The sequence below is a fragment of the Hetaerina americana genome, unplaced genomic scaffold (genome assembly GCF_022747635.1).
Source record: "Hetaerina americana unplaced genomic scaffold, ioHetAmer1.1.p SCAF_67, whole genome shotgun sequence".
Classification (NCBI taxonomy): Eukaryota; Metazoa; Arthropoda; class Insecta; order Odonata; family Calopterygidae; genus Hetaerina; species Hetaerina americana.
The window spans coordinates 715,772-730,318 of NW_027287283.1; positions in this window are offsets into that span (position 1 = coordinate 715,772).

Here is a 14,547-nt window from a genome sequence, read left to right on the forward strand (position 1 = left end):
TGGCATCATATATATATATATATATATATATATATATATATATATATATATATATATATATATATATATATATATATATATATATGTATATATATATATACATGTATGTATGTATATATATAGTATGTATATAGTCCAGGGGTATAGCGTTGGACTACTGACCGGAGAGCCCGGGTTCGATTCCTGGGTGAATCCTCTCTGGGTACCTGCATCTCCACCCAAGCTATGTGATTTTTGGGGTACCAAATCTTCCTGGGAAACCATAACCGGCACAGGGAACGGAACTGGCGCCCCTACCCTGCTGAATTTCACACATTAGCAGGGTAGGTTTACTACTGGGTAAACTGAAACATCACCTGCCAAGCCGACCGATATATATATATATATATATATATTATCTAACCTGGTTCATTATACTTCATATTTTCGCTGAAGATACAGCCTTGGGTGCCTATGTATATTTCCAGGTGATTTCTCTTCTTATAGCAGTTATAAAGGGGATAGCATATCTCTTAGATAGGAATAAATTCATTGTTTGGGAAAAATGTCTTTGTACTCACTTCCACTGATATGTTTTATTACCCAACCTGGTTTCAACAAACAAAGGTCCGGCGAGAAATGCCATTCTCATCGCTAACACCTGACTTCGACGATGTTTTGTCACAACCGACCGGGTTGTGTAGCAAAAATATATTGGTGTAAGTCAAGTCAATTCTTGTTTAACCGATATTAGTTATGTCCGCCTAGAGTCTAGACCTCGGGACTATAGTCGGTGCCCAGTGCGGTGATTGCCCTCAGTGAAGTTACTCCTCGGGTTGTTCATCGTGCGCACATACGAAAGCCGAAATCCCGAGCTAATCCATTCCGGTGTCCACCGTTGACGACTTGAGGGGGAGCGCAAACAAGGAGGGAGGGCGGGAGGCATCTGTCCGGGGGCGGGCTGGGGTTGGGGCGGCCACGCGCTCCGAGAATGGTCGGGGGAATGGTCTGGGGAGGGCGGGGGGAATGGCTGGGAGGGTCTAGCGGCCGGGAGGACGGAGCGCTCGGGGGGAAAAGGTGGGGGCGATGGGGTTGTCGGTGTGGCGGGGGAAGGGGCGTCAGAATATATGGCCGAGGGAAGAGGGAACTAGTTTCCTTCATAACAGCGAGATATGTGACATATGACGACCAACTGCTGCAGTCTCTTTGCATGCTAACGAGCGGCGTGACATATGGAGGGAGTCCGGCCCTCGGTATATTGCGATCCCCTGGAAGTGTCGGGGAGGGGTGTCGGCGCGGTGAGGTTGGGGGAGAGGAGATTTCACTTACTCCACACTTTCCTTCGATAAATGTTCACGAAATTGTTGCATTTATGTGCATATAGTTGCCACCGTCCGCGTGCATGGCCGATGAAGGCGGGATCAGTGAATGGAGAGGCAACGAAATGTTCAAGACGGCATTAGATGGGAGAGTTTTGGACGAAGGTGGGCGTCATTTTGGTGGCAGGAAGAGAGAGAAGGATGTGCTGAGCTGAGCGATGACTTGTTGTGACGAGGGCCGATTGTGCAGTGTGACCCGGGGCCTCGCGGGGCCGCACGTACTTGGCCTCTTTAAAGAAACCACGACACGGGGCAGTAGTTTCTCTGGCTCTCTCGATGCACTTTCACTGGTTCATAGACCGCTATCAATAGAGGCAAATAAAACTGCGATTCATTCATTTTGTTTAGCGCAGTCTATCTTCTCTTGCGGAGAAAGATTCGCGTCCTGTGCAGTCGGGATGGGATCACTTTTGCGGCTCAATCATCTAAACACCGGCAGATATTTTTGTTCGCAAAAATATCGATAGTTGAAGAATATTTTACCTTCTACGAGAAATTAAAAAATAATGACAGGGGCTTTCGCACAATAGATGCAAAATGAATTATAAGGATTCCAAAGAAACTGCGGGAGATGCCGCAACAGTATCTTTTAGCGGAGTCATCCGCTAATGTGCATTTCAATGCAACAATTTCAGAGCGTAAAAATCATTCGCCTTGACGAGGTGAATGATATTTACACTCTGAAATAGTTGCATTGAATTATAAGGACTTTTGCACGATGATTAGAAAATTCTCCGGAAACGGCTGTAAAAAAACGAACCAATTGATTCGCGGATGGCTTTCCCCGACCAAGCGATAAATCCATCGCATGAGACGTCTCTTTGTTTAAGCGTCCTCAAAAGAATATTCCCTCTTTAATGGCATTCAATCAGGTAAGTTGTGCGTACCGCCACACAAGGTGGCAGTTAATATGCCTTTGGAGGTCGCGATTCTGTCCATTCTGCCCCGTAGTTCTCCATTGCTTGTCCTCCCTCAACGTGACATTGCATCGCAAGGCATTCCCGATTCCATTCCGGATGGCGAGGGGAAGAAATGAGAGGGGGAGGGCAGGGGGGACGGGTGGAGGTTTTATTCGACGTCTCAGGTGGTGGTGCGGGGTGTGCTCGGAGGCAACCCCGGGGACGCACAAATATTGTGGATTCCGCCCTCCCCTCTGCCATTTCACCCTCCATTGTTTTCCCCTGTACCTTCGGCCCACCTTGCCGCAAATCTTTTTGTGAAGGATATTATTTTGTGAGTTTATTCATTTCTTCCACATTGATTACGGTATTTTGGACAAATCTGTCACACGTGGAATCTTCTCAAACTACTTATTTTAAGCCGGGAAGTCGTTTCACGTCGTGGTTCTACCCACGATACAGATTTACATGAATGTCAACTTCTGGAATTTCCTTTTTTTTAAGAAATATATCCGTGCTCGCCGTCGAAATGCCTTCACTTCGGCCATTTTCTCGCCGCAGCATGTGAGTGGTAGCCCGTTGCACTTGCATAATCGCCCCCTTTCGCCCGTCCATCTTCAACCGGCCAGCGCTTCACTCGGCGTCCGTTTCCCGTGGGTTACACGTAAAAGATTCCTAATGTCACTAAAAACAACCCGTTATGTAACTGCAGTGATCATTAGCATGCTTGAAATGTCCTCCAAGTCTTAGAGCAACCAAGCATTGTGGATTTGAAAGGAGACTTTCAGGTCTTTTATCTTTCAGGTCTTTTTAACTTTAACAAGTTTCTATCAGGTGGAACACCATCAGGATATTTCGTTGTTAAATAATCAGGCGGCGTTTTTGTTTTCTTCCCCTTTTACCAAGGGTTCTTGTCAAACAATTAGCGACTTACTCTCAAGTTATTAATTGAAATTGTATTATTATGAGGAATCATTAAAATATTTCAAACCCAAAAATGGATCCCGACAATGATTTGGAATTTCTAGGTCTAGAACGGTGTATCAATGCAGTTTTGCTTTCGGGTTTGACAACCATGAATACCAATGCTTTCTTCCATTTCTTTGACTTATTTTCTTACATTCCATAAATTCAAATAAGTAATAATTTCTCCAGGCATGATTTCTTCCCTCCTAAATAAAGTTCTACAATGATTCGGATTATATTTCGCTTCAGCTCCTTGCCTCTCTTTTATCAATAAATAGGACTCTCCATTACTTTGATAGGCTATTTTTTTATAATTTAATTCCAAATCGGAGCCACTGTGGAACAGAACAAGTTATATAAAACGAATTCATTAAACCTTGTTTTTAAACCATTAAGGAAATGTACAACTTTTTAAGTTTTGTTACTCATTGAAATAAACGAAAACCTCAATCTAATTTACTATCTAGGTGAATATTTATTAGTTTCATCGACGTATTGATTAACGTGGACCAAATTAATCCTAATGCGCGTCCCTGAGATGTAAGCTTGAAGACGTACCTTTAAGAGGGAATGCCGCCTTTCATCACATTCTGTGGAAAGTTCAATGCAGCGCAATACAACGGCGTGTTACAAGGATATCATTTCATTCATCTTATAAAAAGTTATTTACAGGTTGCTCATGGATGATTTGGGAATTAGAACGTCCAATTTTTAGACACAGTTCTCCTGATAGAGAAACGTTACACCAACGGGAACCAATTCGCTGGCAACGGAAGCAATGCGGTGGCTATGGATAGATAATAAATTGTGCATTAGCTTACTATAGAGGGTTGTTAATGTTTTCCTTAAAATTTGAATAATTTTACAGCAGTTATACAAACTGTAGCTCTGTGGCTCAATGCTACTGTCCCAAAAAGAAGAATAATGATTTTTTCCAACAAGGCAGATGGCTGGATTGGGGTGATTCTTGGAGGGAGAGGTAATGGGAGATCTTGTGAAAGCAATGCGACCCACGTCAGTGAACTATGGGCATTTACAGTGTGCGGATTGGTGCTGGACCGGTCCCCTGTTCGACGGTCACGTCACGGATTCACGATGCCACTCTCCATGGAGTATGTGTTAAAATTGTGCATTAAGCTTGGAAAGTTGGGTTCGGAGACCATGACCTTTGTTATGCTTGCTTGTGGAGATGAAGGAATGTCTCAAGTGATGGCTTTCTGATTGGAGGGGACGTTTTGGGAGGGTAGAGAGGGGACCGACGACGAGGGATGCCCCGGACACATCCATCAACAACACAGTGTGATGGAAACGTGCAACAAGTGAGGCATATGCTCAATTCTGACTGACTCCCAAGAATCAGGATGTTAGCAGAAGAGATATAATATTCAGAAACCCACCGTGCATTCATTGCATTCTCGCAGAAGATTTATCCATGAGAAAGGTGTGCCAAGATGGTCCCCAAGTTACTGTCTGAAGACTTCTTGTTTGACAATCTTGCCCTGGACCTCTTGCACCACAGTGATAGTGACCCGAATCTATTAGAATAGGTGTTCACTGGTGATGGATATCGGCCTTTGAGTAAGATCCAAGTACAACCCCTTGGAGCACCATTTTGGACCACTGGATTATGTCAAAGAGGCCGTGACGAGGTGCCTGAACGAGGGTCCTGTTGAGGCCTTCCAGGAGGCATACCACAACTGACGGAGGCACTGGCATTGGTGTGTGTCAATACATAAGGGTGCTCTTATGAAGAATTTCAGCAATTTGTACTTTGATCAGCAATACATAATTTCTCCAGATTTATTTTACTTCTTCTTGGGTCAGTCCTTGTATGGTGCCAGAAGTGGAAAATATAAAAAAAGCAACTACCAAATGTTTAATGAATTGGAATCGTGATTTGACCCACCTGGCTCTCGAGTTAGGGTGAAAATATTGCTGTAAAAAAATGGAAAAACTGGAAAAAATGTTTCATTGAATGAAAATTAGAATTCGAAAAATTTTTCAACTTTGTTATCTAATCCCCGCCATGTCTCTGCCAAATGATCGAGAGAAAATTGCCAGAGGTTCCATGCATTTGCTAAACAATATTAATTTTAATGGCGTCAATAAGCTTTAGATCAGTGGTTTGTTTGAATCTATCTCGGAGTCAGTGAAGTACTGTGTGTTGGTGGGTACGGTTTTGTGACTGTAACAGATTTTTTCGCTTTTTCTGGATGCAAGCCACAGTAGTACCAGCTGAGAGTCTGCTATGCTTTTGTTTTTACAAAAAATGTAACAATAAAGCCACGTATTTCTATAAACAGCGCAATACCTATAAATTATGAGAAAAAAATATCTCGTAGACCACATTCGACGATATGAATACCGATCGTGAGAACTTCACCGCGGGTCAGTCAGTTGGATCCTTCCAATGGAAAAAAGGCGAGAGTGGGCAGCAAAGTCAAAGGTGATCATATAATGGCCTTACTTGATAATATGAGTGCACGATCGGAATTGAAATATTTTGCAACTGCGCTTAGCACTCATAAATCTCAATGAACTTCCTGAGCTTATGTAATCAATTAATGTTCTTGTTGCCTCTGCAAGTTGAACCCCTTGAGAAATTTGAGAGTATTTTTTTTATTAATTCATATACTTTCAAATCCTTATCTCATCCGCATACCTAGAAAGCGGACAGAAAACAATGTTCTTCGAGAAAAATTTCGAATTCATTAACGTGGAGGATCGTAAATCCATCACGAATAATTTATGAAGAAATCGCAACCTTACGTACGTAGAAGCGTGGGCTTCTAACGAGCCAAAAAACATCCCCCTGTTGAAATATTCCAAGGTCGACAACTCCACGCTTCCATTTAATCATACCAGCTCACCTTCGTACCCCCAAGACGCCCCCTGCATATTAACAAAATATTTACAACTCAACTCACACGTGAGCAATGGCAACAGGTCACCACGCTCGCATACCTTAACCAATGTCGAGCTTGAGGCGTATTAATCATCCGCTTCGACTTATTGCTGGTTTATCTTTGAAGATGGTGTGACGCTAGGGTCGCTACGCGCGACCAGAGCTCAATTTGGAGGGAAGAAGAACGAAACGATTGTCCGAAAAGTAAACAAAGTGAAGGAGAGCAACGCGCACATAGCGTCGCTCTTTCCTTTAAATCCGCTGGCGGATAACGGACAAAGTGACTCCAGCCTGAAGATCTTTCCCGATAATGGATATAGCGTTGATTTGTATCTCGTGGACCAAATCTTCACCCTCGTGGGATACGTGCGAGGTCCGTCCAATAAATACGCGATTTGAGGGATCGAATGCCTTTGGTTTCCCTCGACGCGGTTGTACCGCCACCGCGGTATTTAGTGGAGTACAATGGGGAAGATTTGTTGGAGAATGAGAGTGACCACGGAAGCGGCGCATCACTGGGTTTAAACAGCTTATCACCCGCGCCGGAAATGTTAGCCCGGTTGGGATGTGAATGGTGTCGCGTGGGCTGCGCTTCGTTTCCATGGTGACTTCGGCCGTGATGATGACCTTCTCGGACGCGGGTCGAGCGAGCCACATTCACATAAAAACTAAGTCGTATCGAATGATTAATACGCCTCGCGTGAAATAAACTCATTAAAGTTACGTGGACTACGATAAGAGCAATTGTTCGCGTGTGATTTCAGTCGCAATTTCGTTGACATGCAGCAGGTTTCTTGGGGTGTACGGAGGGAGGTATGACGCTGCTGACTGACGCTGCACTTTCGGCCTTGAAGTTTTTTACCCTTGGGGATATTGTTAGGTTTACTAAAAGCTAATTGGTCGACCTTCTTTATAATTTGAAAAAATATATTATCGATGCCGGGAATATAGAAGCCCCTTAATTAATTCATTCGATTAATTCAAAAGGAACGTTAAAATGGGAAATCATTTGAACTTAAGAGAGATACGATTAAAGTGAGGTGCATGCCGACTCATCCAGTCCCCGGTTTGCGTCAATAGGTTCTTTGTCGTAATATTACCTCACGGATCCTTTCTTTTATTCTCAGAATCAACCCATTGGGTTAATTGATTTTTTCCCGATATTTCCCGATGATGTATGGTTGGTCAGTCAGCCAAGTGGTTAGTGTAGCGAGCATTGGTCAGTGTATTGGAAATTCAATGCGATATGCAGGGTCCGTACGATAAGTATCGTGACTGGTTCGCTGTAGCCTCAACGGAGCGGTGGATGGGGGACCGACTGGTCGGCTCGGTAGAGGGGTCCCCCATCACTCAAGCGCACTTTAGTTCAGTCGCCTCCGGGCATGCGTTGAGACTGGAGATGGATTTTAGTGACGTGTGATTGTTTGTGGGGTCGTTGCGCCAGCATGGAGCCCACCGTCGAGCAACGCTACGCTGTGACGTTTGGCGTTAAACTCGAGAAATCCGCGTCGGAGACCCTTGAACGCATTTAATAGGCCTATTGGGACGATGCCTTAAATCGCACAAGAGTTTTTGAGTGGCATAAAATGTTTTGGAAGGCAGGGAGCTCATCGAAGACGAGCACCGCGTCGGACGCCCGACGACCGCTCGAACTGATGCTCAGGTGGCCAAAGTGAAAAACGTTTTGGACTCTGAGAGGCGTTTAACCATCGCCCTTTTCAGTGAGGAGACCGGCCTTTCAGTCGGAACCGTCCACAACATTGTAACAGAGGATCTTGCGATGAGGAAAGTGTGCGCGAAGCTGGTGCCGAAAGTCTTGAGCGAGGAATAAAAACTGTCGCGGGTGGAGATTTCGCAAGAAATTTCGGGCGATTTTCTCGACAACGATATTACCTCAAAGGATAGCTCAAAAGGAGCTCAAAGGATATCGGTTCGACTCCATCGAGGAGGCTCAAGCGGCGACGACAAAGGCTCTCAACAGTATTCCAAAAAACCGACTTCCAGCGGGCTTTTGACGAGTGGCAGACGCGCCGAACTAAGCATGTATCGATGCAGGAGGAATGTATTTTGAAGATTATTAAGTAATTGTAATGATGACTGCAATAAATTTTGATTTTTGAAACCATTCCCGATACTTATTGTACGGACGCTTTAGGAAGAGAATAAATGCAAAGTGTTTTGGACCAACACGGTCAAAGTAGTACGGACGTAAGGAGAAGAATTGCGCTAGGCAAAGAGGCCTTCACAAGGTGGAGGGACGTTGAGTAAGGATATTAAGAAAATACTTTCATATGGAGCGTGGCTATGTACGGCGCGGAAACTTGACAAGCAGGAGGATAGACGTAGATTGGAGGCTTTTGAAATTTGGATGTGGAGAAAAATGGAGAAGGTGAAATGGACCGAAAGGAAAATAAATGGGGAACTGCAAGGTATGGCTGCGTAGGTTTTCGCGGCGGTGGTTTGAAGGATTCACCACTAGACGGGACCACCTATATAAGGGTGGCAAAATTCCGAGTCCCTCATCTTCGACGTGAAGACGCCTTCAGGAATGCAACTTCGTCGAAACTGTTGTCAGAATCAAACAAAGACGCGGTGAAATGCAGAATCCTTCAGCTGCAAGGTGTGGTGGGCGAGGAGAGGGTTTGTCAGGATGAATCCTAAGGAGGCAGGAGAAGTGGATGATCGACAGTGGGATGTTGGAGACTGTAATGGAGGGGAGAATGTTAGGCAAACGAGGAAAGGCCATGAATAGGAAGAAAGGCCATGAAGGGAGGAAGAAAGTACACAGAGATGAAGAGGGGCTTTGTTGTAGATTAGGATTTTGGCTTGTGTGTGTTCTGTCAGGAGAGACAAGGTATTTATTTGATAGCTGTGTCCATCGAAAACCTACCTTAACCGGTAAGTTACCGGTTATTATTATTGAAACGCACATTTACAGATATAAAATGTCAAGGATTGCAACCAAACTTGCCTTGGGAAAATAACATGAAATCTCAAATTCAATCAATATCACAAAAGATATTAAATAAAATCAGTCAGAAAAAAAACAGTAGACAACGTAGATTACATAATAATAACATACTTCATAGTTCTGCAAAATTGAAAAAAGTTCTTAAAGATTTTTTATTACAAAATAGTAACACTTGAGCCCCCATTTTCAATAGCAGGTCAGTGCTCCCGAGGAAAAATGAACGTTTAGCTCAATGTTTTTTAAATTGGAGCCCATGAAAAGTTACTTTTTCCTTGGGAGTTTTCTTATTATGACAGTTTTCATTTACGTAGCCCGTCTTAAAAGTGAGGTTTGTAAAGGAGCTGTCGTAGAATAGGGAATGAGAACGACCAAAAAGTTGTCTTTAATTGCAAAAAAGGCGTTTACGTATGCGATAATCCCCTCGTCCAATGAAAATTTCTCTTCTACAAGCGAAGCTTTGAGGTAAGGAAAGAGAAAAAAGTCATTGAGTTGTAGTCGCTGTGGCGAATACGGGCAGTGGTCAACCAATCCGAAGTGCGACTTGTGAATTTTAGCCATGGCGACCGCCGAAGTGTAAGCAGGTGAGTTGTCGTGATGGAAAATATATTTCTTCTTGCTCAAAAGCGGTGGTCTTTTGAAATTTCTGGCTTTAGCTTGTCAAGTAATGATGCGTAATACTCTCCCATCATTATTTTATTTCCTCGCGAATATTGCTGGCCCAAAATTGTTTGTTTCTCCATGTGCTCCAACGGCTCTCGTGTCGTTCCTCCTCTATTCATTCCTCTCTCACGCCTGCCCAACATTCACCCGTATCACGGCCTCCACTATTTAAACCGCATCCCCTCAATACATCGCACGCCCACTTGTCCCGGGTGTCCCTCCCCCCTTCAGCATTTCATCTAACCCATCGTTCAATAAGTCCCGGGACTAACTAAGAAAACAACATTTGTTTCATAAAATTCATCAACATAATCACCTTCAAGAGCTATGCACCCGTTACAACGCTTTTCTAACTTTTAGATACTCTGCTTGTAAAGCGATTTGTCCTTGTCCTCACAAAATAAGGTTGATTGTTTTTCCTCTCTACTTATTGATCATTGTTGTAAGCTGCATGCTTGTAAATACTCCAATGTAAAGGTCACTTGGGCTGTTTTTGGATGCATTTTTAAAATAAATGGGAAATTCCGAGGTGCAGATAATACCGATTGCCTTTCTCTTTGTCACCCACGGTTTCCCAAGAATATTTGGCACCCAAAAAATCATTTGAGACAAAAAGGATTTCGTAAGCCTTCTAAGCTTTATATGCTCGCATTTACTTTAATTTACGTCGAGGTGTTTGTGTTTATATTGCTCATTGTGGTTATTTTATGGTCATCACTCAACTTAAAACTTGACCAAATACCTAAAACTTAAAAGCCTGTCTTTACCATTAAAATATTCACCATTGCGATACAAGTACGTACTAGTAGAGATCAGTGATACGGCGCGTGTATGCACTCTGTTGCCCATGACAAAATTAGACAGAATTCATTGGATTTAGAGGTTTTTTGCATTGGAAGAAGTTACATACCTTACCTTTATATGAAAGGGTCTAAATATTTATGGGAGTAAATCAACTTCGAAGTCATGTAGAATTCCTTTTGTTAAAGCAATTATTAATTTCGTTCGATGAAAAATAAGTAACGACAAATACAAAGTCAAATCCACCCAATGGTATTTGATTGAAAGGCAACCGTAATTATACGATAATCGTGGATGGCAAAAATTTCGGACCTCGCGAATTTTTTTCTGGTTTCCGCTAGCGGTGACGAACCGGAACGTGAAGAGCTACTCTTGCGGTTTCGTCCTCCCTCGACACGGACAAGATATCAACCTCCCTGCGCGAATCATTCTGCTCCCTCTTCATTTAAACACCTCCTTCTAATCGCCTCGGTCTTCGTCTCTTGATTAATTATTATTCTATGTTTTTCTCTCGTTGCTTAACTTCCTTCAATCGAAAGATTCTCATTATTCATCCCTTGGATTGTATTTTCAGCCATAATACGTGCTGGACGAGAAAATCGATTTGCACTCGCTCGGAAACAAAAATCAGTGCCTTAATCGAAATTAAATACTCCACATTATTATGTGCAAAATCGCATGGATCCCCTCCTGCCCAGAGTAATAGCTAATTGGGTCATTTTTGAGCTGCTTAATTTTCTTTCCGAGTCATGCCCATTCAGAATTTTTTTCTTTAAATATTCCCCGGTATTCGATATTTAAAACGCAATTTGAAAAGTTCAAGGGCTGATCACTTCATCAAATTCGACATGCAACGTATGCAAGGACATTGAACTGAACATAAATACCACCCTCGACCGGCCCCGGTGGCGGCGGGGTTACGGCCTCGTCTGCCAAACCCAAGGGTTGCGGGTTCGATTCCCGTCGGGGTGGGTTTTCCTCCACCCTAGGACTCGAGAGTCCGTAAGTTTGTATATTGTTACCGATGTCTGATGTAAAGGCCAAAAAATGCTGTGTTCGGACTATGGCTAAAGAAATAAATATACGTCGTACACACTGCGATAGTAAGGAATGAATGTACATTAAAATTAAACTTTTAATTATATCAGTGGCTCACTTTCCAGATGAGTAATTCCTCCACGTCTATTCCAGGGTACCGATCGATCGGTCCTCTCATTGGTTAATCGTTTAAGTTTTCAAAAGTACTGCTTTTGAGACGAAATACATCTACACCTACTCAATACCCCGCAAGCCGCCGCAAGGGCGTCTGGCGGGGGTGTTAGGACTGTGATTAAGAAAATACCTCGTGTAAAAGCCGCAAATGTATAGAGGTCACAAACAAAACATGGCATGCATTCATGCAAAAACCCTTACACCCCACACACATGCAAACTACCAACTAACATACTCATGCGCCTACAAATATACCTGATGTCTTTGCAATGTTTGATTTTCCTCCGACTTGTAAATTCAATGTCTTCAATATCTCTAAAGTGAATTCGGTTTCTTACTGTTATGATTTCTGATTGTTCGGGGAAAGAATGAGTATTTGTACCTATCTGTCCTGGAATCTATCTCCCTTATTTTATCTTTGTGGTCTGACCTACCAAAGTGGTCTTGGGCCTTTATAATTCCTTTAGTGTCATCGTTAAACTCGTTTGTTCTGAACCTTTCTAAAAGTCTAAGCCTCGCTTGTTCTCTCCGCACTTCAAGTGGTTCCCAGCCTAAATCCCCTAAGAGACCTGTCACACTTGTGTTCTTGTCATAACAATTTTTAACGAATCTGGCGGATTTTCTCTGGACTTTGTGTGATACTTTTTGCCAAATTTTCTCCCCAGGATCCCAAATACTTGCGGCATATTCCAAATGAGGTCTAACTAGAGCAAAATAACACCTCTCTTTAACTTTTTCATTACATTTCCCCACCATTCATTTAATGAAGCCGAGGTTTCTTTAAAGCTGATTCGCATGTTGGCCTGATATGTGCTCCCCATGAAAGTCGTGGTGTTAGAACTACCCCAAATATTTCACTTGATTGGCCGTAGTCAGTACTGAACTCTCTATTTCGTAGTTTATGTCCTGTTCGCCACTTCCTTTGCTCCACAATTTCAAAACTGCGAATTTGTGTGTATTAATCCCCATTTCTTGCACCATTCCGAGATTGTATCCAAGTCTCTAGAGAGTAGCTCGCGATTTAGTTGGCTCCTTATTTCCCTGTATACCACCGAGTCGTCAGCAAATAACCTCAGATTGCTACTAACCTGTGCGCTTAAGTCATTAATGTATATTAAGAACAGAAGAGGCTCTATTACACTGCTTTGGCCCCCTGTTAGTGATTTAAAAATTTGTTTCTAAAGAGTGATTTGCGAATATATGAAGGAGTTCTTGGCATGAATATCCCTTTTTGCCAGATTTTCCGAGCAGTACGTGTCCCAGTCAATTGACGGTAGATTTGCATTACCATTTTGTGATTATAATAATAGTTGTTATGTTTGTTGTTGAGATTGGATATTTGGGCGTCGAGCTCGTGTAGAACATCTGTATTAGATGTTTGGGGTCTGTAAAATGAGCACACGAATAGGCTTCTGTCGTTGTAGTCCTTTATGCTGCACCTAGCGCATTTGTACCATATGTTATTTACGTTGCATTCGTATCGTTGGCTACTAAGATGTGACTTTACAGCAATGAATACTTCCCCACCCAATCTATTTGGTCTGTCCCTTCTGTAAATTGTGAAACCGTTTGGAAAAACCTCATTGTTTGCTATATCTCCCGTGAGCCAACTTTCCGTTCCAACTAGTCTGCGTTTGTACTGACGAAAATATCCGATATTTTGGTTCTAATACTACGGCAGTTTAATGCTATAGTTTTTATTTTGTCAATTACTTTTTGTTTTTCGGTTTTATGAATGCTCGCAAAACTGTTCCGAGACGTTTCATGGTTAACAGAGGCAAAAGTATTACATTCACTCTCATTACTATCTTCTATGTATTTTGAGGCACCAATTTTATTAACATTACGTGGGTGATATGTTGTTTTAACGCAAGTGTTTGTTTGTTCTGTTATTTTTGGGATATGAGAGGTGTAACCTGATCTGAAGTGACAAAAAGCGTTGGATTCTACTTTATTTATCCCAATATATGACCTGCGCTCTTGCCTACCAACTATGCTAAACCCTCGAAACGTGTTCGTGTAACCTACGCGCTACCAACTGCGATGCTTCGGCAGTATAATGGACCCCAGTGCGATCAAGGGGTACCCGACACGATGAGAGGACAGGCCTCTGATCAACGAAGTCCGCTCCGATTTCCCGACAAAACCCAAGCAATCTCTGGTTTAAACCTTCTCTTCGGTTCCAAACGAGCCTTCCGCTTCCAAGTACGCGGCACAATACTACAAATACAAATACTTAAGATAATTACGGTTAGTGCGGCGCATCGGTTCGCCACGTAGGGTTGTTTGCGCGACGGAAAATCGCAAAATATTCCATCAGCCTCGTCATTATCAGAAGATTTTCTGCGGCAAAGCATTCTCTCTCTTCTCAGAGAGCCCAGAGCTGCAAGGGAAATGCATTTTTCTTTTTTCATTCTTAGCAGCCTAGTTTGTTGTCACCGTTTCATCAAGCCTTATTTCTTTGCCCTTCTTGTCACTAACGGCTCCTCACCTATTGCGTGGAGAACTACACTTCACAAAGATACTGTAGGGCATGCATAATCAATTATTATCATCTACATTCATTGCATTATTTTTATTCATGCGCTAACTAAAAATTAAGAAACATTTAATTTTTGATGTTGCATTCCTGGTGTTGATATACACCCCCTGCCACACACCCTTGCGGTGGCTTTCAAGGATTATTATATACATTATTATTTTAATAAATACAACTAGAATTCAAGTAGGCTTAATTATTTCCAAGTCCTCACTAAAACATTTGTTTTTCTTGAA